General features: G+C 38.5%; 1 long non-coding RNA gene across 1 annotated transcript in view; it reads right to left on the bottom strand.

Annotated features, from left to right (window-relative positions):
* Positions 1–24,417, bottom strand: part of LOC146768338 (uncharacterized) — a 72,677-nt gene extending 48,260 nt beyond the window's left edge. The window contains exon 1 of the long non-coding RNA XR_014952808.1: positions 1,289–24,417. This is a non-coding gene — a long non-coding RNA (uncharacterized LOC146768338). The remainder of the gene's footprint in view (positions 1–1,288) is intronic.
* Positions 24,418–26,372: the final 1,955 nt, after the last annotated feature.

Here is a 26,372-nt window from a genome sequence, read left to right as displayed (position 1 = left end):
AAAAATATGAAATCTCTATAAAAGTGGTTATGAAATACCAGTAGCATTCTGAAGCAGTTACACACATGTGCCCGCAATAACTGGAGCTTCACAGTATCACTAGCCAGGAAGCAGGAAAAGAGGCTTTTGTGTTCCCTCACCCTGGCAATTACATATTTTGGGGGTTTACTTTTTATATTGCTTTCAGTCCATTTACCAATTTAAACATTACCTCACAGCTCAAAGAATCTCTGAAGATCACGACAGAAACACTTTCAAGTCCCCAGAGCAGTTAAACCTACAGCAAACCACTTGTACATACCTCATCTCCATGCCCTTGGCAGTTTCTGCCATGGCCAGTCCCTGTCTCCAGTGAAGGAGATCACTCCCCTGGCTGTGGGTGTTCTCTGCTTGTGCAACTACCTGCAAACACTGGTGTCCTTGTCTAAATCAAGCAGAAGACAAAGGAGTGCAAAAGGCACCAACAGGGATGGCTCTCTTCAGCAGCACAGATTTCAAGCCAGCTACATCCCCCACAATGGACCATCTGTGGGAACCAGAGATATCTGAAGAGCTGTGCAAAGCTTGGTGTTTTGCACACTACTGATGAGCTTCCTTGGATGGCACTCTCCTAAAGACTAACATAACACTGAAAAAGAAAGGCAGTGTACCTGCAGTTTGCAGGGTGTACCACATGCTTTTCAGAAGTTTATATTATAGGTTTGATCTTCTGACTCCTAAGATGACTGTGTAGAGCAGCAGATTATACATGCATATCCCTCCTGGTTTATTCTTGCCCTTTATGAATTATTTTCTGATCATAGGGCTATAAAATGAAAACATAGACTGTACAATTTTAGTTGACCTTTTATATCTTCCGTATGTTTGAGCAATTTTAATGTTATACTCCAAAGAAAACTTCAAATTACTTAAATTTCAGAGGATTTATTTTTATTTTTCTTGTGAAAAGGAGAGTTTTAAAAAGTTTCAGAATTTAAGTAATTTGTGAGTCTTCCTTAATTTAATAATTTTACTGATTGTTAATAGAAGTCTTGTAGAATTGGGTTTTGACATAAAGTTTATGAATTATCTTTTAGATTTCCTTCAATCTTTTACTTACCTCCTTTGCCCATCTCAATTCTTCTTTTCTTGCCTTATTTTATTCCTTACTTTCTCCATTATTATTTAGTTCATTCCTACATTGCCATTGAAACAAATATAAATATACCATTTCAGACTTTTGAGAAAAATCTTCCTGAAGTCCTTTCCCTTGTTGAGGACATCCAGTTTACTGAACACTGAGACTTACCTTTGAAGTCACTGACATTAGGGGTGAATGGCTGCTGCCAAATAGAAGCAACAAGCACTGTTTTGGAGACCTTAGGTGAAGGTCTGGAAGAGATCTGAACTCTGGAGACAGACAGGAAGGCAGCTGTGAAGGCATCAGAAGGCAAAGAAACCAGTGGATTAGTTGCAATAGATTATCCAGACTGTCTAAAACCTATTTCCCATTTATGTATGGGTTGAATAAACAATATTATAGATAAAATATGTAAGAAATTGTATTATTTCTTACAACCCCATGCAATGATTTTTAAGTCCAAGCAACCTGTCAAACAAACAAGCTGCTTTTATATCTGAAATTGAAGCACAAATTTTTGAGCTAAGTACAAATCTAACACAACTTCTTAGTCAGGAAAAGTCTACTACTTGTACACAAAAGAAAATACTTTTTCTTCCCTTCAGTTGCACATTAGAAAAATCCCAGCCTCCCATATAGTTTCCTTATATCCTTTTAGGGAAAGCACTAACAAAACAAAGAAGAGAAGTGAAATTTTCTGGCCATTCACGATAATCTTCAGCTTCCTTCATGAGTTGTCATAGTCAATGCCTGCACTATGTTCTGTCTGTTCTCTTTTATTTCAAGCTCCAGCTGGAAAGAAGACTGGAAATACTTTGTCAGCTCTGAACCACTGGAGAAATCTACTACCAATAAAAAATTTTCCATCAGGATTTTTTATTTTTTTACTTTTTACCGTGCGTACAGGTTTTTCATTCCTTGGGAGCAACACTAAGCCACTGGATGATATCAGTTAATCATGACATACTATACCTACTACTTTTAAGTATAAAAATAGAAAAAAATGTAATCCTTCTCATCTCTGCCTCCCTCTCAAATAGCCCAGAACCAACAGATCATCATTCCTTCTTAAGACATCACAAACAAAAATTTAAAAGGCCAGATCTACTATTTTTCCTTTCCTGTCAAGTTAATGCTGAGAGTTTGATACAGTATTATTTTTTCTTTACCTAATTTCTAGCAAGTGCCTTTCCTCAAAGAAGGAAAGATTTGAGATATATATTCAACACAAATTAATTCCTCAGGAAAATGGCTTACACCAGATGTCTGTGAGCTGTTAGCCACATGTTGCCAGTTGAGCCTTTTGTTGTCATAAGCTACACACAGTTCTTCCAAGTATCGTTCCTTCCTTCTAGTATCACCAAGTTATCTGATTGAAAGACCAGACAGTAGGTTCCAAATCCCCAGATGGGGACTGCCTGTAGCTGGTAATAATTTTCACACCAGGAAAAAATAAAAAGCTCGTTTCATGTTAAGGGTGTTTTATTTTATTTTAAAAAGATACCTCAGATCCACATCTTTCCACATACCCATTCAAACCACTTGCAAACATTCTTGCACATTTTCACAGTCTGTTGTCAAAATATCTAAGACAAACAGCATCAAATTACCTCCCCATCTTTTTGATTTTCAGACTCACACTTTTTTTTTGGCTAGTGTGATGGCTGAGGAAATTGAAAGGTGCTAAAACAATCAGATAAAACAAAACAGACCATTACCTCCTCTTACTGGCATATCCTGCTCTCCTTATGGAACTTTCATATTTGAATAATTATAGAATTGGCTGTCTTCTAGCCACCTCTATTATAAAGCCAATGCACTTACAAGAATGGAATTAGATGGAAAAGAGAAATAGGAAATATCTCAAAAAAACATAAACCTTCAATCAGAGGGAACCTGAGCTAAAACAGCACATCCAGAATGAATTTTCTCATGCAGTTTTCCCTAAACTCCTAATGTTTGCACTGAGCTATATGCATTTTTCAGCTGTATACAGTATCTAAATATAATACAGTTGCATAAACCTTTTCAATTTTACTGAATTCATTTCTTTATTAAAATTGAAATCTTAACATTAAAAAAATGTACTTTTTTTCCTCCAACAAGCACTCTTTTTTTTTTTTTCTTACCATATTGCAGGTCTGGAATATTTGTGACTTCTAATCTGTCTCCACAGAACTGATGTCAAAGTATGGTGCAGCCTAATTTTAAAAAACAGAAATTGTAGTAAATCTCCCTTCCCAAACTTCAGCAGCTGAGCACTGAGGACCACCATAAGAAGGCAAAATGTAAGAGGTTATTTTTCCCTTGCTATCTCTGAAAATGCAACAACATGTAAAATGTGTTATCTTTCCCATTAATGCAAAATGAAATGTGGTTTTGCATGCTGTCTTATAGAGATCTGTGAAACAGGAAATGATTTCTTGATGGGGACAATGGCAATCAGAAGCATCAACTGTGTTACTATACAAGATGGAAGTTATCTTTTATCATAGAAAGCTGCTTTTGCTTGAGTTGAAGGCATATTCATTGACCTAGAGGCCTGTCAGGAATTATATCATACGAAGAGAAACTCAGTATGATCAAAGATTATTTTCTACAATCCATTTAGATTTCCAGCTGCCCTACACTTTAATGCTCTTCATTCAAAGCCAAAACTTCACCGATAAATTTGCTTCTCCTTTTCCAAATTTTTTCATTTATGTTTTTCCACATACCTGTATTTCCATGTTCAGACAGACATTAAAGGAAATAAAAATTCTGTAGTATTTTGACTTAACCCAGAAATTTACAACCCTAACTTTAAAACAGTTATATTCCTCCACTATGTGCAGTTCCAAGTCCTTTGTTGTTGGCAATCAAATTTACAAATGCTTTCTGAATGGTTGTTCTTACGGAATATATCCTCCAGGCTCAAGAATGATCCATCTCCACCTGTAGGAAGTTGGGCAAAGATTGCAGGAGACCCATATAGTTAAACAAGGAGATCCTGACTAAACTTAAACATGAAAAAGAGCCATGCAAGGGAGGGATGCAAGCTCAGGTCACACAGGAGAAATATGTAGGTACTGAACACCAAGGACATAATTAGGAAAGCCAAAGCCCACCTGAAGTCAAATCTAGTGAGGGACATGAAAGGCAATAAGGACTTCCAGAGGCACACCAACAGCAAAACTAATCATACGTGAAAAAGCAGGACTGACACTGAATGGGGCAGGGAACCCAGTAATAATGGACATGGGTAAAATCCAAGGTGCTTCACCTAGAACTTCATTAATAGGACTCCCTTCAAGAATCCCTGGATCGATTCTAATGAAAGGACATGAAGACTGGAGCATATTTGAAAAGTAAGCACTTGAGAAAGCTAGAACTGTTCAGTATATGACAGAGTAGGCTCACAGTAATCTTAGCAATGTGTATGAAAAGGTAGAAATAAAGATGATGGAGTCATTCATATTCAGTGGCATGGCAATCGGCAAGAGGCACACACTGTAATAGAAGAAATTTCATTTTAACATCAAACAAAAAAATTCATTATTCAAACACTGGAGCAGGCTGCCCAGAGGTGTTATGGAGTAACTTAACTGGGCACAGTCCTGAGCAATTTGCTTTAGCTGCCTCTGCTTTGTTCATGTCAGATGAAATAGGCTATCTCCTGAGGCCCTTCCAAACTCAGTGATACTGTGATTCCAGAAAGGGCTACAAAGTACCTCAAAAATAAAAGCTAGGAACTTCAAACATTTGGTTTGAGAATGTGTTTCACTGACCACATAAGACAGATGTCCACAGTGGAAAAGAAGTCTCTGAAACTTTTTTTTCAAAGGGGCAAAAGAATCTAGCACTTTGTTCTGCCATGCAAAATCTCATTATTCAATAAAGATCTGAACAACTTAGTGAACTTAAATAGTAATTATTAGTGATGTAACGAGTCACTAACAATCATCAAATGGTAATGATTTTGTGTGTTGTAAACCTTGATGCCTTTCAATACTTTGTAAATGGTCTAGAATTAAGTAAAAACTGACTCATTATCAGATTTTTAAATCCAAAAGTCTGTAGAATATTAAGTAAGGTATTCAGGGCAACTGTGAAGAGGGATCTCTGAGTAAGTTTAAGCCCATTCTTACAGCACATACCTAAATACAGTCAAATAGACACAGAAGCAAGGAATACCTGCTTTAACTTTACTCAAGGACTCTATCCAGTAAAATAGTGACTTCATCCCTTAAGAGTCCTAAATAATTATGAAACTTCAGAACAAAAACTTCAGCCCAGTTCTGCCACCCAAAAAAGGCTACTGTGAGTGTGTGTAAACAGAATACCAGCATGTGAGAATACCAAGATACACTTTACCTCTTTGTGCCCTTGATAAGAACTACAGTGAAGATACTGTAATTCTACTCTCAGAAATAATATGCAATTATATATGGACAGAGGAAGTGCAGAAGTGATTTAGACTGAACAAAGCCTCAAATTAATTTCAAGTACTGCATTGGCTTAGTTTACCAAAAGAGGGTTAAGTTGTGATTTTGAGTGAATGACTATTTTCATTGAAATAAGCAGTTTACAAGGCTATTTAGTGGAGAAGAGTAAAAGCAGAACCCACAAATGATCACAATCACTAAACAAATTCAAATAGAATTAAGTTATAATTTTTTAACAATGAGATAGAAAATTTAATCATCTCTTAGAGGTTTGAAATTTAGGTTACCTACACTTCTAAAAGAGTAGGATAGATTGTTAAGCTCTATGCATGTAATGATCTAGGGATTTGCTATCTTGCCATCTGGAACTAAACGATCTAATGGTCCTTTCTAAGAAAAGATCATTTACTTTGTGGAAGTATAAAAACAGTTACATTTAATTAGAATTCAGTTTATCCTTGTCAAAACTGCAGTTCATTATGAGGACACCTGTGTGACATGGGTTAAGTCTGGGGAGAAAAAAATGCAAGTAATCAGTATCCCCAGGTTCCAGTAACCTCATTTAAAGTTATATCCTCCAATAAAAGCTGAACACTGATTGGCTATTTATTGTAGCATAAAACATTTCCTATATTTATTCTATGCTGTCTGATTGCTCAGACAGAATTTGCTAATGTGAGTTTTAGAACTTTACTTATCTACAGAATGCTTATAGACTCCTGATATTTTTCCAATCAGAAGCATGCAATTTTAACAAAGACATAGCATTAATGCCATTAACCAGTATTAAAAGTCTCATGAATAAAAATATTTCAATTGATATGTTTCTTATTCTAATTTAGATGGTTTAATTACATTCCAGTGAAAGTACCATGTTATTCCTTCTACCCTCTACCCTGTCTCCACTACAAGAAAGCATCTGTATAGAGGTGGACACTGGTTTTACACTGCACTGAGTTCAGCAGCATGCAGGTTGCCACAGCCCCTTCCCCCTGGTGTGTAGGGCCTTATTAAAGTTCTGTTCTTCATTCTGCAAATGACTGGGGAGCAGATGATCGCTGAGAGAGAGCAAGGCTGAGAGAACAATGGATTTCTTGGGAAATTACTATTAAACCTGACCAAACAAAACAAGAAATTCATCTTGACAGTAGCGGGTAAGAACGTGTTTGTTTTGTCTTCAACAATATGCGAAAGCAAAGCTACTTCCATTTTGAACCAAACCAAAATATTTCATTTTCTCTGGCAAGAAACATTTTATTATTACCACAGGTCTTGCTAAAGCAGGCAATGCAATGGATTGCAGAGCTAGAGTTTAGGCACAAAACCAAGATGGGAGATGGCTCTTTTTCTCTAAACAGCCCTGGATTTAAAACATCCAACTCATTGCATGCACAAAGCTACTTAATTGACCTCCTTCTGAGAGATCTGAACTCAGTAACTGCTCTTTGCAGAACACCTGACACACAAAAACCTTAGTAAGTCTTCTGGCATGTTCTGCTGCTTTTCCTGTTTAAGCTATTCTAATCTGAAATATCTATTGAGGCAATGAGAGAAAACCATTCTGTATCTTCTTGTAATGTTCAGAGCCAGGAAGCCTGGCAAATTTTTTCTATTTACTTTTTATTTAATGTATGAGATCTTACCAATTGGCTATCGCTTACATGAGTTTTTACACTGGCCAACAACCATTTCCAAAAACCTCTTGCAAAGGCACTTTTAGGAATTTTATGTTTATCTTCCTTCCCAAATAATATATTAAATAATTCACTACCTAACCCTCTGAGACATCCTGTGATACTATCACACAGTGGTAAGTCACTACTCCATCTCCATTTCAGAAAATGACACCCTAAAATAGTTGCAGAGAATTGTTTTTAACCCATAGGTCCCCTCCTGCCCCAAAGACACCCTACCCACTACATCTGTTTTCTAACATTTTTCTTGAGCAACATGGCTGGTTGAGTGACTACTAATTCATCGCCTGCTGAATGCAGAGCAGAAAACATCTACTCCTCTGCAGTACATGCTGATATATAAGAAATTATGTGTTTTCCAACACAGTGTTTAAAACTATATCTGTTTCTCCAACACTATCTGAATCATTCAGCTCTGTAACATCATAGCACAGTGTTGTTTCTATGAGTTATGGGTCTCTCCTGAACACCAAAATGCTGAAGTTTTTTATTTTGCTCTGCCAAGATACACCTGCAGCTCAAATACAACAACCTAAGTCTACAGACATGCATCTTTTCGGTTTTCTGAGCTAAACAAAAAAGTGGTAGCAGATAGCAAACCAAGCTTTGTTTTGTCCATCTCTGGCTGAAATACACTGTTGACTGGACCCTGTATTCCTCTTCAGCTCTAGGAGGGTCTTTATTTTCTTCACAATTATGTGGTACAATAGCTGTATGCACACTTTGTTGTATTAACAGCCTAATCTCCCAATAGGAGCTATTATTAAATTAAACAAGGGCTAGTCCGACTGGATTTGGTTTTATGGTGACCTTTTTAGTGACAGCATGTTCAGGGAGAGCTTTCTCAGAGGAGTGAAAGAACAGATGGGCAGCAAAGCTAGCATTTTACTGTATAGGATATTTTCTGCTCATTGTACTGTATAGGATATTTTTTCCCCCCTGTACTCCCTAGATGTATTTTGCTTTATATTTTGCCTGCAGTGTCAATACATTTCTCAGTCATTATTTATACATATATTCTTATGATCCAAGTCCTAATGCATAGCATAATAATAACACAGTTTATCTGAAGGCTTTTTAAAGCAAGACTGACCCTTCCAGGAAGCAATGTTAGACATGACAGTGGATATGTTTCCTTCATTCACTTTGGCTTAGGGCTCTGTCTCTTGTCTCTTCTTTCTGTCTCTTCTTTCTGTAGCAAGAAGTCTCTAAAGTTTTGTTCTAAATCAAAATTCAGTATACATGCCTTAGTACTCACTCCAGGACTAACTTTTTCTCACTCCTGAAATGTATTGGATGCCAATGATAACTAATGCAGCACTCTGAAGAAACAGTGTTCTCCAAACAGATTGCTGAAAACACACAGATGTTTGTACAGCACCTCTTTCTCCCAGGATGCTTACCAGAGTGCTATCACTGCATCAAGAAAAAATTAAAAAGCAAAATAAAACACAAACAACAAAAAACTGGGCTCAAGCATTGACTACCAGATAGCTCTAACTGCAGTACTGAAAATAATTTTCTTTTCTTTTCTTTAGCAGTTATTACAGATATATGAATTCAAAAAATATTTTTTCATGTGAGGGTTTTTTCCACCCTTACAGAGAACAGCAACTGCACTCACACTATGGATTATTTACCCTAGACCCTGCAGAGCAACAGGGTTATCACACTCTGCTGCAGGACACATATCATGATAGAATTGAAGGAATTCAACTTTTTGTGCGTGTTAAAACTTCCTTTCTCTTTCCAGGATGGAAATATTTCCTCAAATATTTATTCAAATGTTCTTATTCCTCTAGCTGTTACTCCCTCCTGTTGAAAAGGATTTGCCATTATTTTACTATAACTAACATCTTTTCAAGCTGAGCCCTTTGCATATTTTCACACAGTTTTTGCATATTCAAATGCATATGCTTTTCTTCAAATAGGATTATTTTTACGACATTCCCTTAGTATATTGTTTAAAAGCCTGTACCCTGAAGTTTATCCATCTTCCTTTGCTACATCTGTCTTCTGTTTCAATGCTTGTCCTTGGCCTCATTGTGGCTTCTGCGACAAGGTTCAAGTCATCTAAAAATTAAAAAAAAAAAATTATATCAGATTACTATTATATTATTATCCATTTTCTTTATAAGGGGAAGGGGAAGGGGAAGGGGAAGGGGAAGGGGAAGGGGAAGGGGAAGGGGAAGGGGAAGGGGAAGGGGAAGGGAAGGGAAGGGAAGGGAAGGGAAGGGAAGGGAAGGGAAGGGAAGGGGACAGAAAAAATGGCTCTTCCGTCACATCACAGGCAAACAAGTTCATATTTATTTTCTATTATTTTCAGTTTAAAAATGAAACTCAGATACTTCATTCTTACATCACCCCCATCTCCTTTTATTTTCTTTTCAACTGCTTTTCCTCATTTGGTAATATTCTTTTTAATTTGAGAAACTAGCATTTCATACTATATTCACAATGATTGTACATGATGAATTTGCAAAGTGGCATAATGAGGTTCAGATTTGTTCTCTGTTCCTTTCACAATAATTCATAATATTCGATCTGATTTTTGACTGCCACTCAGTGCTGCTCTCCTGTTTCCATAAGCATATCTATTACCAGTCAGAATGAGATTTAGAGTTGTAATAGTCAGCTCACAACCCAAACAAGAATGCGTCAAATTAGGACCATTCTTTCCTCACCGTGCCCCCTCCCCCACTCCCAAGGGCATAATTATCTATTAATCTATATTGAATTTAATCAGCTGGTTTATCATAGCATTCTTGGATTGCTTTGCAGCTCTTTATCATGACTAGATGGTATCACCAGCAAACTGTTGCCTCAGTATTCTTTCTTCAAATCATTTAGGAATATTCTAAAGAACATACTGCAGCACAGAATAGTTGACTTTGTTGGCAAATTCCATCTACTGTGACAAATGATGTTTTACCCTCATTTATAATCCACTATTAGTCTATATGAAAACCTGACCTGTGATCTCATGGTCTCTTAGTTCTTAGATTTTTGCAAGAAATCATGATAAACTGCTTTGAGGAAATACATTTACCAAATCCAGAAATCAGGTCAGACCTGATTTTCTTGGGTTTTTGGGGGTTTTTTTCTTAGTTTGTTGGTTTTAACAGAAGATGAAGCCTTATCCCTACATATGTTTTCCACTTGTCCATCTAATATGTATATTCTTTAAAAAAGTTTGCTCTAGCTTACCAGTGAATTTACTTACAAGTGATAATGTTTTAGCTGTTTTATCTCCAGGTTTCTTTAGAGTTCTTAAGTGAATGTTATCTCTGTCTGTAGATGTATCTTTTCTTTTTTTAATCCATTTGCTCAGAGATTTTATCCATACAAACAATTAGATTTCAGAAAGATCCATCAATAAACAGATTTGAGAAAAATCCTCCAACATTTTTCTCCATCTAAAAGCCTTACCATTTGAATAATCTCAACCAGTTCTTCCTGAATGTACATTAAAAAAATAAAAAAATTCATCCATATTGTCTCCTCTTTCAAATGTTAGTCACTTCTTGGACTTGCACACACTTACTTACAAGATCTCCACAACACTTTTTGAACACACACAGAACAATGATTTATTAGTCATGTTTATGCTTTCAATTCTTCCCTAAAAGCATTTTTTTAAACTCATGCTCTTTATCCACAGCATCCTTCTTTCTGTAATCAAAGAATTCCCTTCACAACACACACCAGCAATATGCATTTGCTCCAAGTTGTCACTATGTTATGGGTAGTGAAAGAAATGACCACACAGTCTCATATGCATTAAACAAAAAGTCTTGTAGAGCAAGAGAGGCATCACTTGTCCCTGCCTCATTTAATAGTACAACAGCATACACAGTGTGTAAGTGTGCAGTATCTTTACCAAGACAGAATTTTCAGGGCACAAGTAGTAACACACAGGATGATGATTACATCCTCCTTGAAAACAGCAAATAATTTGTAAATTCAAAACACCCAAGTAGTTCAACATTAATTAAAGAAATTTAAAAAAATATTACTGCAAAATGAGTGCAGATGAATGACCACATCTTCTGGTCACAACTCTAAAAATGAATGGTTAGGTAAAGGCAATTAGACTTTATTGAAGGATGATGATTATCCCTGAAGTGTAGGATAAGGATACAAGATAATGAAAGACTGGGATCATTATTATCATTCAGTGGGATACCTGGAAAATGCACACACAATGAGCTCAGAAGGGCTCAGAATTTAATTGATGATGTTAGAGACAACACGTCTTTTAGAACAAAGGGGAAGAGAGGAACATCTCTATGAAACCTTCAGCTGTAAACCAGAACAAGAAGTGAAAAACATTGCTAGCTGAGGATAACTGCCAATATAAGAAAAAGACAAGGAGAACTTGAAGGACTATAGTAACTTGTGAATATGAAAAGAACAGAAAAGGAGGTTTGATGCCCCAGAGGAAAAAAAAAAAAAAAGTAAAAAAATAAGGGTAGCATGAAGGAACAAAATACATGCTAACTCTGAAATAAGACAAAAAGAATATCAGATATTGGCAACTCAAGGCAAATCAAGTCAGTACATAGGATCGCACAAAGAAAAAAGGAACATTCAGAGTTCCAGATGGAATTAAAAATTATGCTCATAGGTAAAGGCTGGAGATTCACAGCAACACGTGGAGAAGCAGGTAGTCCAGGTGTAATCTCCAGCTGAGCTCAAAATCACAAGAGCAGGTCTGTGCAATCACAGTCCCCTTGCTACTTGTGACAGTCTGCTCATGGAAAGGGATCAAAAAACCAAAATGGCATCATGTCTGTAACATGCAACTGGCAGGTGGACCTACAACTGGGAAGCATCACAAGAAACCTGAGAAAAAATTACAACCCCTCAAAATTAGTACTGCCCAGTTCCCACTGAAAAAAAAAAAAAATATAAGGAACTAATTCTTTCATGGAATACTTGAAAACAAATAAATATTTGTGTGAACTTCAGAGGCATCAAGTCACAAGAGGAGTAAAATGTCTAATAAGAGATTAGACTAACCAATAGTTAAATGATGAGTGGTATGAGAAGTATCTGTAGCGTTTGACTGTTGAGGTGCATTTATTGAAGGAAGTAACAGGAAGTAACTCTTCAAGAGATAAATTTGACTTGAACATTCCAGGGAATAGCTAACTAGGATCAAAGCTGACACAACTGTTAAGAACAGCTTCAAACTAAGAAATGATAGCTCTCCAAACACTACAGAAAGGAAAAAAATATAGCATAAATGGGAACCCAGACGTGGATTAAATAATCCTGTGGTAATGGAGCACATATGGTAAAGAAAAATAATTTACTGTGAACAACAATCAGGTAAAAGAAGATTACATGCCTGAGTTTGCTCTATATAACAATGAAGTAAGAAACAACTCTGGTGTGTAAAGCTTTCTCAAACACAATAGAAGATCTTGAATTACATTTATAGGATGTAAAAAAAACCAAAAACATTAAGGAGAAAACATAAGCTTGACAACATGGAATTCAGAACTGGAGCATAGATACAGAAGGACAGATACCATTCAGGAAAGATAACACTAAAGATGACAGCTGTGGGGCACTCACTAAGCTATAAGGCATTATGAAGGAAACACTTTTTATCACATCCGTGGTCAGATATAATCTTGGATAATGAACACTGGAACATCACTGGCAAGTGAAATATTATTTGCTATTGTGACAGGAGACAAACTTCCTGATGAAAACTAGAACTGACTACAGTATCAGGTAATAACTGCAGCAGAGAGTGGAGGTGACTCGCTATTGGATGTTACAACAAACAAATGTGTGTAACAAATACCCAGAGCTAACAAAAACTTACATTGTCAAAATTTTATTTTGCCATGTAATAAAGACTTAAATACTTTAACATTGAAAGATGAGTTAGTATAAATTAAATGAAAGGGCAGAAAAAAAGTTTCATAACACAATTATCATAAACTTTAGTAAACCTATGGGCCTCTTCAGGGAACCCAAATGAACTAAGGAATTTAGACACCAAAATATCTTTCAAAGGTAATAGGATACATAGGAAACTGAATTCCAGACAGCTAGAGCAGAGTCCAAATCTGATTAAATGAAGAAATGTTACAAAGTAGGCTATCAACTACAACTGAAGAGCTGAAAAATGCTGCAAGGATTATGAGGGTCATTTAACCTAAACAATAACATGGAAATTGAATGGAACTTGCCAGCTTTTTTCCTGGCACAGTATAGCAAGGTAGAGCCAAAAAATAATAAGAAAAAAAAATGAAAAAGAGACAATATTAAAAAAAAAAAAAAAAAGAAAAAAGAAAATAAAAGGACAAAAATGGCATATCATGATTTGTGGTGAGTTTGGGGAAAAAAAAAAAAAAGATTATATAAATTGGGCCAGGAGCTGAATTAGTGTTTCATCTGTTTTACAGTTTGATGACAGACTACAAAGATTGGCATGGGTAGCAAGAGGAATACAAAACATAAACTATCACAAATACAATAAGACGGAGGCTGCAATCTCTCCCTTTTTTCCTCATCTGAGGATATAGTTGACAACACATAAGAAAAGATTTGAAAAATACTCTAGTGGTTGAGCTCTGTTTTTAAGGCAGTAGAGTTTCTCACACACTTGGCTTTGCAAGACAGTTCTGGCAACTTTCTTTGCCATTCCACAAACTCAACAAGGAATTGGACATGCCAGCCCACAGTAACTATGGTTTTCCATCACCACATGTAAATACAGGTGCAAAAATCCTGAGGATCTTGACCATTCAGCAGCCTCAGGATCACCTTTCACTCATGCTTTGACCAGGCATGCTTCAAATTTTTCATGCTGCTGAAAAATTGACTACAATCTGCAATGTCACTTAGCCATGATCTTCAGGCAGATCTTTAAAAGCAGCACACCTCTCCCAAACCAAAGTACTAAATAACAAAAAGGTCTGAAGCATCACCAAGAATATGCCCAAACCTAATGACAGGACAAACTGAGGAAATTTTCAAGAATTTCTGGAAGCCGCACCTTCTAAACACCTCACTCCACTAATGGTCCAACACTGCTGACAAGCATCACCACTGGTGGCATCTGACCATACATTGAAGGCACAATTAACCAGTGGCTTAAGCAGTAGAAGCGAGTGCATGAAGTGCATGAAACCAAGAAGTTTCATGGTGAAGAAATGGGATGAAAAGGGAGACAGGAAAAATCTCATAATTTTATTTCATTTCCTGTTCTTTGGAAGTTTCTAAGCTTACGATGTCTGAGTTTCAACATTTCAGGTACATGCTGTAACTGGTATGATGTCCCACAGATTACCCACATTTAAGTTAATCCTTATACTTTTTTATCCAGATGGCCCCTATATATCCACTACTGACATTGGCATACTCTGCAGTGCAGTCATTGAACAGGCCTGAACCACAGCAGGGTCTAATTTCAGATTAAATGGATCTCTAAGTACTTCTTCAGCATATCCATACATCAGTTTATGCAATTTTGAGTATTTCTAAGAAAAATTAAGCAATTTCACTTTCTATTTTCCTGCAGAATTCTAACCAAATCTGCCACTCCCTTGCAAGCCTGGAATTAAATGTTAAAGACTCAGGAAGTTTTTTCTTGAAGAAGAATTCTGGTTTACAAAGGTCTTAATTAAGGACACAAACTAGCCCGTATACAAAATTTCAGCCATTTGTATATACAACCTGTGTAATGAGATCAGAGTTCATGCCTTATTGCACAAATAGCATTTTTATTACAATAAAACAGTATAATACTACTTCTTTTTTAAAGTACACCTATTACACAGTGAAGTCATTTAAGCTACAGTAAACAAATACCTGAATAAATGCTCTGCATCAACATCACGTTATCAAATACCATCATTTCTCCTAATTTGGAAAATGATCCCACTAAACTTATGCTTTGGTTCCTCTCACTTTGATCATGTCCAAAATGGTATGAACAGAAGTTGCTGACACTTATGACTTCTAAAATTACACTCACTATGTTCTATAAAAGTGTGCATCTGTGTGTCTATATATATGTATGCAAACTAATGTATATTTTAGCAGAATTTAACAAACACTTCACTTTCTTAACATATCTTAATCATTTTTACAATATGCAGTACAGTGGCAGAGTCCAAAAAAACTGGTATTGCACTGTTTCTTTTGGCTACATTCTCAATGGAATCAAGAGGGATTTTTAATTAAACAAACAATGACACATCATATAACAAAAGCATAGCATGGAACAACCACTGAGGGCAAAATATGCTTCTATCTTCATTCTCTGGAACTGAGCTCTTTAATTTTATACTGATCTCTGCTAAAAATGTCCTAGTACTCCATAGCTCCTTATTGTTACCCTGTACTAGAAGTCTGAATTCTCACAAAATCTGCTCAATATATACACCAAGTATTTATGAAATGCTTCATTAACCAGTATTTCTCTTACAACATAGTCCACAGGAAGCTTTACATTTCAACACATGGAATAAATAGCAGTGAAAGAATGTCACATCTGATTTTTATGTATAATGGATATGTCACAAATTTCTCAGAATGATTTTTTATTTTAGATCTTGATTCTGCCAAGAAGACAAAAATAGACAAAATAGGAACATCACCCAGTGACAAAAATTTATTTCAGCTATATTTTATCCCAAAAGAGAGAACCACCTTTTCTGCAGTCAGTTTTCAGAGCCACTGTGTTATCAGTTAGAATAAGAAAAAATTTCTGATCTCACTTAGAGCAATCACTTCAGCCCCAGATCCAAAAACTAAACGTGGCCTACTGCCAAGTGGGAAAGTCCTGCACACCTTCCTACTCCTCAGCCATGCTTACATACAATCTGCCTTGCCCAGGTGTTAATACAGCTGCAGTGTGAATCTAGATCAGGGTCTGATCTCATCTTTTTTCCCTCGGGTCGCTACAGATTGAGCTCACAGCATTGCTACCTGAAGACTTTTGCCAGCAGAAGGGATGGGATAGAGCTGTATGCAAGAGACGGCCTGGATCTAAGAGACAAAACCACATCTAGTATTAGCAGCATGTACTTCAATCATCTAAGAGTGATTATAGACACTTCTTACTCTAAGGTACTCCGTGACACTTTTCACAACCACACCATTAGATTCCTGTCTCAGTAATTACTGTATTAATAGCTGTTTAATCTTCAGTTCATGTAATCAGAAAAAGATTCTTATCGCACACAAAGTCGTTTTGTAGTGCCGAAGACAAAAAAGCAGGTTCAGCCCTTCTCTCAAAGCACGAGGAGATATTCAGTAACTGCAGACTGTGGCAGGATGTGCTGGACCCACACATAGCCTGGTCCCCACCATTCTGTAGGTGACAGAATCATTTCTGTGAGACCCTCTGACTTGTATGTGCACCCACAGATGCTGAAAAGCAGAACAAGCGGCAGCTTCTGAATCCACTGGCACCAGGACTGAGACACACAGACAAGGATGCATGTGCACACACCTAGAGAAACATGCAGTAGAAAATAACACTTATGCAGCAGTATGTAACTGCTGTATTTCTACAGTACTTCTGTATTTGCCTTACATGTGTTTTTATGAAATTATGCTCTCTTTATCAATAAGACTCTATTCCAGAAATTTATCTTTGTTGCATGTGTGTAAATACAAAATACATGTAGATGCTATATATCTATCCAGCATCTCTGCACAGAGATCTTTACATCATACACACACACACATACATACACACACTTATTTTTCTCCAATATACTACCCAAACATCTCTTAATTTAGCAAAGGATAAAAATCTTACCTAAAGTTTTTAAACCACATTTAAAAAGTATTATTCTGTTATGAAAAATAGCTTTGAGATATTGATTTTAAATACCATAAAAATAAAACTTTGATCTAGTTTACTTTCCACAGATGTCAAGACTGAAATGTTAATGAATCAAACAATCTGCCATTCTGCCATTTACAAAAGCAGCAGAATGCTTTGCTGAAACCAATTTTGCACCACCCCCCCCCTCCGCCAACCTAAGGAGAGGAGAGATTGTGTGTTGGAAAAACCTCTGATCTGCATAAGACAAGGGGCTGCATTTCCACTGCCAGAGGATGACCATGACAAACCAACCTTTGTTTAGCAACAAGCTTGGTTTTGAGCCAGATAAGAGAGAAGGCTGATAAGAAGCAAATCCTGCTAGGTGGGATTGTGCTTTTTATCTTGCCAATGTGCTCCCTTACACAGCTGGCTCAGGTGAGAAAACTCCCCATGGTATTCACACACAGGCCTGAAGGTGTTCATCCCTTCTAAAGGGGCATGACTGGCTCAACTACCCTGATGTGAGAGGCAGCTGTCATGTCTTGGAGGGTGTCACAAACCATCAAAGACCCCCAAAGTTCCCCTAGACTTTTTTCTGAGGCCATCCATCTGAGGACTCTGCATTATCCAAGGTGTTGCAAGAAACTGTTAAACTTGCCTCTAGGGGCAGTACCTGGGTGCTCCCACCTGAACTGAACTTATTTTAATCCACTGAACTTTATCCGGTGGGAGCTTCCCCCATTCCCAAAGAATCAAGACTGTGACCATCATTTTGACCAACACATATCTAAATTGCAACAATCAAGTCTCATTGCTGGATCCACCAGTGGTGATATCTTTCTATCATCTTATCCTTTCTCCTTCTTTTCCTCATATATCTTCTTAAGTGATACCCTTATACTTTGTTATATTACTATAGATAATAATCAAAATGGCTACATATCTCCTTTCCATTGCATGCAAAGTGTTTTAAAGTAAACCCTACATACAGATTAGATAGATAGATAGATAGATAGATAGATAGATAGATAGATAGATAAAAACTAGTCATTCAGTGTCATTTCACTCTAATCCACACCAAGGGATCTATTAACAAGAACCTCAGTTATACTTGCCTTTAGGGGCGGGTTGTAACAGAGAACAACACTGACTAGAAAAAAAATACCACTTTAATGACTACTACATTTGATGTGTTTTTACTAAACAGACCACCAGTTTCAGGCTAGAATTAGAACTATTCTATACTTGCTCTAAATTTAGTACAGGAATGAATTTATGGACACTGATATTCCCAGCTGTCAAGGATGCAAATTAAACAGCCCAAGTAAAACCTATAACTCAGTGACTATCTCTAAACTAGCAACTACCATAAGAAAAATGTCTCTAAAGTCCTTTAGTGTGCCAGCTGCACATCTTTAGATGCAGGAGAGCAAAGCCACACAAATCTAATCACTGGTGGGAAACTGGAATAACTTTGTAGAACAGGAAGCTATGTCACTCCCCAGTGACAGAAAAGCAGAAGACAAAATAACTTCAAGTAACAATACAATTTTCACTTCATTTGCCAACACAGAGCACACACACTACAAGGCCATGAGCAACCACACTATCCCAGGTCTGGCTGCAGAGGCAGTTGATTACAGCAGATAATTCTGCAGTCACCCTGGGAGGAGGCACCACGGGCTCAGCCAATTCAGGAGAATCTACCAATCTTATCTGCCTGCTAGGTGGGATAGTGTAAACTGTACATGCCTCATTCAAAGCTGAGATTCTCCCTTCTTTCTCACTGGACTGCAATGAATTAGCTACCTCTTGTAGATGGTCATTTTAGTGAAGATTGATTAAAAAAAAACATTAATGACATCTGCCTCCTAGGTGTAGTTTGTCCAAATTAATCAAATTCATCTCTCCAGAGATGACAATTTCCTTGACTTTTCTCTTAATGCTAGGGTACATAGACAATTATTTCCTGTGACCTCTCCAATTTGTTTCTTTTTTGTGCCATTATCTTCCTAGTTTTGCTATGCTTCTAAGAATAACCTGATCTTTTATTTTCCTTTCTGTGTCTTTCTTTTACCAGACATAAAGAACAATTTTGAAAAGATGCTATCTTACTATATTTCTTATTTTTCATGCAGAATGGGAAATTATGTATGTCTTTACTACTCATGTATTCAAGGGATATCTGTCTCCCTTTGGGTCTCTTATCTCTCAGACCAGTTTCCTGGAAAACTGTATCTTCCACATATTTGAGTTTACTGGTCTACTTCCCTAAAATCCACCTCTGTTTCTCTAGAAACTCTTCTAGATATTGGCCTGATGATCTTTTCAGACATCTCTAAACCAACTGGAATCAGACAACCATTAAACAGCCATTAGAAAATGGTTCCAGTGGAGGTTTCGACCTTGAAAGAATCCAGTGTAGGATTTTTGACAATTGACATTTTGGTTGTATATTAAATTATTAGTTTTAAATGAATGACCCTTTAGGAAGACTATTTGGGCTATGAGAATATCAACTGATTATACAGTGTCTGGTTAAAGAAGCATTGAGAAGATTATGCACTATATTTCCTAAGAACTATAATTGGTCCTTGGAACAAATTACAGATCTCTGAAGTGATTCACACACACTAGGTCCAAGGAATAAACAGCATGATAAAAAGCACATAACACATTTCAGATCACATTTGCATAGAGAATGTCATTAATCAGTCACAATTCATATGAGATACTGGTATCCCCATGTAAGAGGCAGACAGAAGTCTGGAGATATTGAATCATGACATAACCTTGGAAACCCCCTTTCAGTTGCACCAATAAGCATACTAATCAATCACTAATAATTCCTAGTTCTTAAAACAATTATTTAAACTCTAATAAGATGCAAGTTTTTTTTATTTTATCAAGAAGTCTCTAACCATGCAAGTTATATCTTCCTTTTTTTCTTTTAAACATATGTCTTCTGGTATATCTTTTCTCAGACTTTACGTATTATTTTTATATTTTATGTAAACTGTAATAAATATTTAACCACCAGTCATCATCAAACCTATTAGTTTTCAGACAGCCATCTCAGGTACCCTACTATTACATATTTTGGCTCCACTTGGGCCCTTACACCTTAATTTAGGTTCATGGATAGCTTCACTTGAATTTCATAACTTGTGTTGGGTTTTGTGCAGCCATAGGCAAACTCATCAGCTGCTTACAGTGATCAAATCCCATTTGTGACTACAGAACCTACAACCACACAGACCTTCAAAGAATATATGAGTACACTTACTTTAGCCCAGCACCTTGTATCCAACTTCAAGAAAAACCCAGCAATTAACTTTTCCCCACCTTCTACTGTGCCCCACCCTTCAGCAGTGCTGCATCTCTGTCCAACATCCATGTCAGATGCCATGACATCATCACTTTGCAGATTTTCCAGCTGGCCAGGGGTCTGAGGATTGCTGATTCCAAGGAGCCAAATGCATACAGTGACTTAGTCACAAAGATTCCTTATACTCCTTAGACTTACCCAATACTCAGTGGTGCATTTACTTCTATTTTTATAGAGCTCAGATTTTCTGTTTGAGTCATTGATCTTGTCTTGTTAGCCTTTTTGTTTGTTTCAAGACCATCCAAGCTCATGAATGCAAGAATCCGTTTTGAAACCCAAGGAGGCCAACACAGATGGTTTTAACCATGTCAGTGTCAAGTCACATTCAAATGGATTTCCTTCTCCTTGCACAAAAGCAGCTATTTTTAAAAACTGTAAAACTACACACATCTGGGAGTGTTTACAGTACTAGTAATCCCTATATAGTATATGTTGTCATCGCTAGTAGGAATTCCCTCTTCCTTGACCACAAGCCAAAAGAACACAACTTCTTTTTGAAGCAGCTCCATTTTATGTCAGCTTAATTTCAGATTTTTTGCCTTATACCTATCACAGATTATTCATAATGTTTCAGTCCCAGAGGTATCTACTGCACAACACAGTCATCATACTATGCCATAAATACAGACAAGTATGAATACAGACACTGTATTCTTTATTACCCTACCTGTTTCAGCTCATGCTGAAGAACAAACCACAATGAAGAGTCAGGGATAGTGAATCTCCACATTTCTTGAGAGACTTGCAATAACCTTTGTCAACTCTCTTCTCTGATGGCAGTAGTTGGTCAGAGAACTACTGACTGGTTCAGTATTCATCAGAAAACAGCTTATGCTAACACCTTTCATTACATCTATGTTGGCTTTTTTGGTCCCTTTAGAAAATTTTAGCTATGTTCTAGAAGAAGAGTTTCTTGCTCCCTTCTGTGCTTTTTTCCCTTTCTAACACATCCACAGCTTCATTCCATGCAGCAACCCTCACTTTTGTTGAGTATTTGCTAATTTTGAGGGTTATTTAGCAAAATAACTGTCAGGGAGTTTCTATTTAAAGGAATTCTGCTAATTTCATCCCATTAAGAAAGATTCAAGACAAGAGGCAAGACTAAACAAATCCCTCCACTTCACTGAGCTCCCACTCATTATGGTTTCTATCCCTGGAGCCAGGAAACACATTCAGTGAAAGAAACAACTTTGAAATCATACTTCTTTCCTGCAATTTGCCTCACCTAGCCCACACCTGCATGAGGAACTCACATGGGTGAAACTTCAGGATGTTTTCCCTGACACTTACTAAAAAGTTGTTTATCATACAGAAGTCCAAACTATTATTTTAGCCCTTGTATTTTCACTTTCTTAATAAATTTTACAGGTAAAACAGCCAGGCTCAGTTAGCTCAGTCTTGGTTAAATGCATGTTATCAACTACCACCCAACTGATTTAAATGAGTTGGAAGGATTTCCATTGTGTCAGGAAGCAGCCAGGGCCAGCTGCTCCCTGAGGTAGAACAAACCCCAAGGTGAGGAGGATGACCCAGTACAGGCAGTGCCTTGCAGTGACCACAGCAGTGTCTCACATCTGAACCCAGGACACAGATCACACAGGGAACAGGGCCCTCTGGTAGTCCCAGAGATGGAAAAATGATGAATCAATATGATGAGCCTGTACAAGAGAAAGAAGTGGAAATGATGTTACAACACAGGTCTAAAGTCAACCCAGACAACAAAGACAAGACAGAAGACAGGCAATAAAGAATGTCTAAAGGCATCCATTTGGGAGACTACCTACAACACAGGTCTGAGGTCTCTTCAGGAGTTAGGGTCACACCAGCAGTCCCAAGCTGGAAATGAAGAGAGGCTTCTGGGTCCATGGACACAGTTGTGGACAGAGGCCCCATGGAGGCTGCTTAGAGCAGTTAAAGCCTATTGGAGCTCTCAGAACCCAGATCTTTTGCTGTTTCTATTTATTTCCTACATGTTTATTCCTTCAATTTCATTTTTACCACATCTAATACCAGGTTTCCTTGCCCAGAGTCACCATGCCAGTGCACTTTATAGCCAGACCTATGTTATTGCTCTCCAGCTATCTAGACCAGACCTGATATTTTAGGTTCACCCTTGCAATTTTATTTGCTGCTTCTATTTTATATCCTTCCATTCCTCCAACAACTGAATAACTTTTCATGTCTGACACTTGTGAATGTCAGCTCTACCCAAATTTACAAGTATGTTTTTTTGTGTCCAGGTCGTTGTTTTATTTTCTGGTTTTTTTGCACAAAAAGGCCAAATAACTGGGTTTGGGTTTTTTTCCTCCTTCATTTGCATAGTGGTATAATTTGATTGCTCTCTGAGATCCAATTGAAGATCCCTTTTGGTTAGTGGCAGCACATTAGCCATTTGCTACCATGATTGCTCCAGCTTGGATCCACAGGAACAGAGATCATCAGTTTGCACCTTGGAAACTGGATCCTGTTTCAAGCACAGGATCTGCTCACTAAGAAGCTGACATTTTTGACATTTATCTACCTGAAGGTTGGCTCTATTACAGGTCACAGCTGATGGGCTCACAATTTGTTTAATTAGGAACAAAACTGTAAAGTGGCATGAATTAATATCTTTTATCCCAGGCTCAAGTCTTTTACAGAACTTTGCCACAAATGTCTATGCAAAACTAGCCCTCCCATTTACTTATGGCAATTGCCCAATTTTTCTTTCACATCTCCTTCTTTGTCTCCCAGTCAATTTAGCAAACCAGGCATCTAGAAACTTTCTGAAAATGCCTTTGACTTGCATGTAAGTCTCAGGTTTAGCTGTACCACTGCGTAAGAATTCAAGCCATTTATATGTCTTCTACATTCAGGTCTGGAAACAAAAATGTCAGTAAAACTCCACCTGACTCACTACAATAATTTAGTAGCAAATGAAGACAGTAACCACAGAATTCATGTCACACAGTTTTGAACCTACTCATAAGGCCTGGACTAACATTTTAGCATTTCAACAATTAACATTCACCGTATGAAAACACGGATTTAATGGTTTGAGTTGCAAGAGGCATTAAAGATCATCTAGCTCCAACATGACTGTCATGGGCAGGATCACCTTTCACTAAACCAGGTTGCTCAAAGCATCGTCCAACCTGGCCTTCAACACTTCCAGAGATGGGGAATCCACGGGTTGTCTGGGCAACTTGTTCCAGTGTCTCTGCATCTTCACAGTAAAAAATTTCATTGCAACATCCAATCTAAATCTCTCCTCTTTTAGCTTAAAACCCTTCCTCCTTGCCATATTACTGTGCAAGAACTCATCCTCTCTCTTATGTAAGTCCCTTTACATGTGTTTAGTACACTCCAAGCTGGAAGACTGAGCCGTGATTGCAACTCGTGGGTGTCACTATGCCAGGCAACTCTTGCCTTTATAACGCTCCTTGTCCACAGGTGTCTGCGAACCCTCATTTCTCCTCCCTCTCCACACAAACCTCCAGGACAAACCCATCTTAAAAACATCTCAGTTGCCTTCTCAGGGGTTCAAAGCCACCATCAGTGCTGCCTAGCGCTGAAGGACCAAGATCTTTACCCGTGGGTTTATTTACGGCGGGTTTATTTATTTATGGGGGCTGCTCCGGGGTTAGTGTGAGCCTCTCTCTCCCCCCTCCTCCCATCCCCTCTCCGCTTACTCCGGGCGGACCACAAGCAGGCAGTGCTGGCGGGAGCAGCTCCGGGCCCCGCTCCCGGCCCCGCTCCGGGCCCCGCTCCCGGCCCCGCTCCCGGCCCCGCTCCGGGCCCCGCTCCCGGCCCCGCTCCGGGCCCCGCTCCCGGCCCCGCTCCCGGCCCCGCTCCGGGCCCCGCTCCCGGCCCCGCTCCCGGCCCCGCTCCCGGCCCCGCTCCCGGCCCCGCTCCGGGCCCCGCTCCGGGCCCCGCTCCCGGCCCCGCTCCCGGCCCCGCTCCGGGCCCCGCTCCCGGCCCCGCTCCCGGCCCCGCGGCGGCCAGCGGAGGGCGCCCGCCCCGCTTCCCTCCCTGCCGCCAGCCGGGGCCGTGGGTTTGGGGGCCTGAGGGGGTGTACGGCCTTCGCCCGGCCGCCGCCTCCTGCCGCCGGCCGAGCCGCTGCCGAGAAGGGCGAGGGAAGCGCCGTGTCGCCTGCCGGGGCTCCGGGGCCCGGCTGCCCGGGGCGGCCCGGGGGCAGCGAGCCGCGGGGCTCGCCCCGCTGCTCGGCACAGGCGGGCGTCGTTCGCCGCTTCGGGATAACGCGTCTCCCTTTTTTCCTTACCCCCACCCCTCCGCCTTTGTTTGTTTTTTTTTTTTTTGTTTGTTTTTTTTTTTGTTTTGTTTTCTTTTTTTTTTTTTTTACTAAAAATGTCCCCGTACTTTATTTGCTAATTTAACGGCATATGATTTAAATCAATATAAAATTCAAATACTTTTGTGCCACCTGTTGGATTTTGCCACTAATTACACGTCGCTGGAAGTGCTACATGTACTGCTGTGTTCAGCCTTAGAAGTGTTGCCCTTCGTGTCGCCGATTGCCCTTATGGAAATACTACTTTGTTTGTTATTTTGAAATATTTTCTCTCTGGGCACGCAGATGGAGCTGGCTTTTTCCTCATAAAAATCTAACCTATACATTACAGACTGCATTCAATGAAGGGGCAGCGTGATGCAGGGCTGGAGTCAGGATTCCTGTGATAATGCAGTAATAATTATTTGGGAATTTTATTATCAGAGGAGCTCCAATCTGAGGGCCTGGGAGGCAGAAATGGCTGGTTCTAGGTACACAAAGCCTTAAATGCACTTGGACAGTCTTCATGGTTCAGGAAAGAGAGGAGTACTCCAGGCCTGTGCTTTCCTCATGCACGTGAATACACAAGTACCAGCACTACTGCTCAGACTATCAATCATGGGCCGTCATACAACACAAAGCATGCCAAGTGTTATACAGCTGAGACTCTCTCAAAAAATAATTTTGTCTGACCCTTCTTCAATAGCTGTCAAGTTGTAATGTCAGGACACATTTTATCATATAAGAATAAGCTGGTTTCATTTCATATTGCAGTGTGCAGATGTTCATTATAGAGTAATATTTTTTAGCATGACCAGGGATAAATAAGATGTAAGTAATACATTCCTCCTCTAAGAATCTGAAAATTAACCAATGATTTTATGTGGATTTCACTGGAAGAGAAAATTAATGACCTCTGGGTTATCAGCTGTCTTACTTGTTATTCCTTATCTGCTTGTAATCACACCGCTGACACCTTACAGTTCTTTGAGATCAAGAGGTGCAGAAGCAAGTGGAGAAGGAGTGGCCACTTGCTCTTCTTCGCAGCTGTAACTGCAAAAAACTGGATGTGGAAGTCTCCATGATGACCCTTCCTTACAGCAGCTATCTGGGTGAAGGGCCCATCGCTGCTTCTCATGACTGATGGGTTATGGCCACCTCTTCAACAGATGGGTAAGTACATTGCAGCCAAGAAACATTCTTCCAGAGCAGCATCAGAAATAAGTAAAGCCCCAAAATTGCTTAATTCGCCTCCATTTAAATTTTCTTACATTATTTTCTCATTTTTAAGCAGAAGGTACACAGGACAAGTAATGCATAAAATTCGGGTTTGTCATTGGTATTGGTTTTGGTTTTGCATACAAGTGCAACTATCTCTTTGGTATGTACGTTTCCATAGTGTACTCTGCTTTTATGTTAAAATGCAAAAGTTTAGAAAGATATGAATTATTGTTTAATGAAAATACAAATGCTTTCTAAATTTTTTGTGCTGTTTAACCCAACCCATTTGAGGATAAAAAATACCAAATTAGATTACAAAATTAATAAACTATGTCAGTATCTAATGTGTAAAGTACCGTGTCTCAGTGCTGACATCTGTCAGTCTGATTCAGAGAAAGCTTTAGTGATATATTTGTCTAAGTCTTTTATTAGCAGAGAGCGTCTTTAAAGTGT

The sequence above is a fragment of the Lonchura striata genome, chromosome 2 (assembly GCF_050655825.1).
Source record: "Lonchura striata isolate lonStrDom1 chromosome 2, ASM5065582v1, whole genome shotgun sequence".
Taxonomy (NCBI): domain Eukaryota; kingdom Metazoa; phylum Chordata; class Aves; order Passeriformes; family Estrildidae; genus Lonchura; species Lonchura striata.
This window is presented reverse-complemented; position numbering and strand designations above follow the sequence as displayed.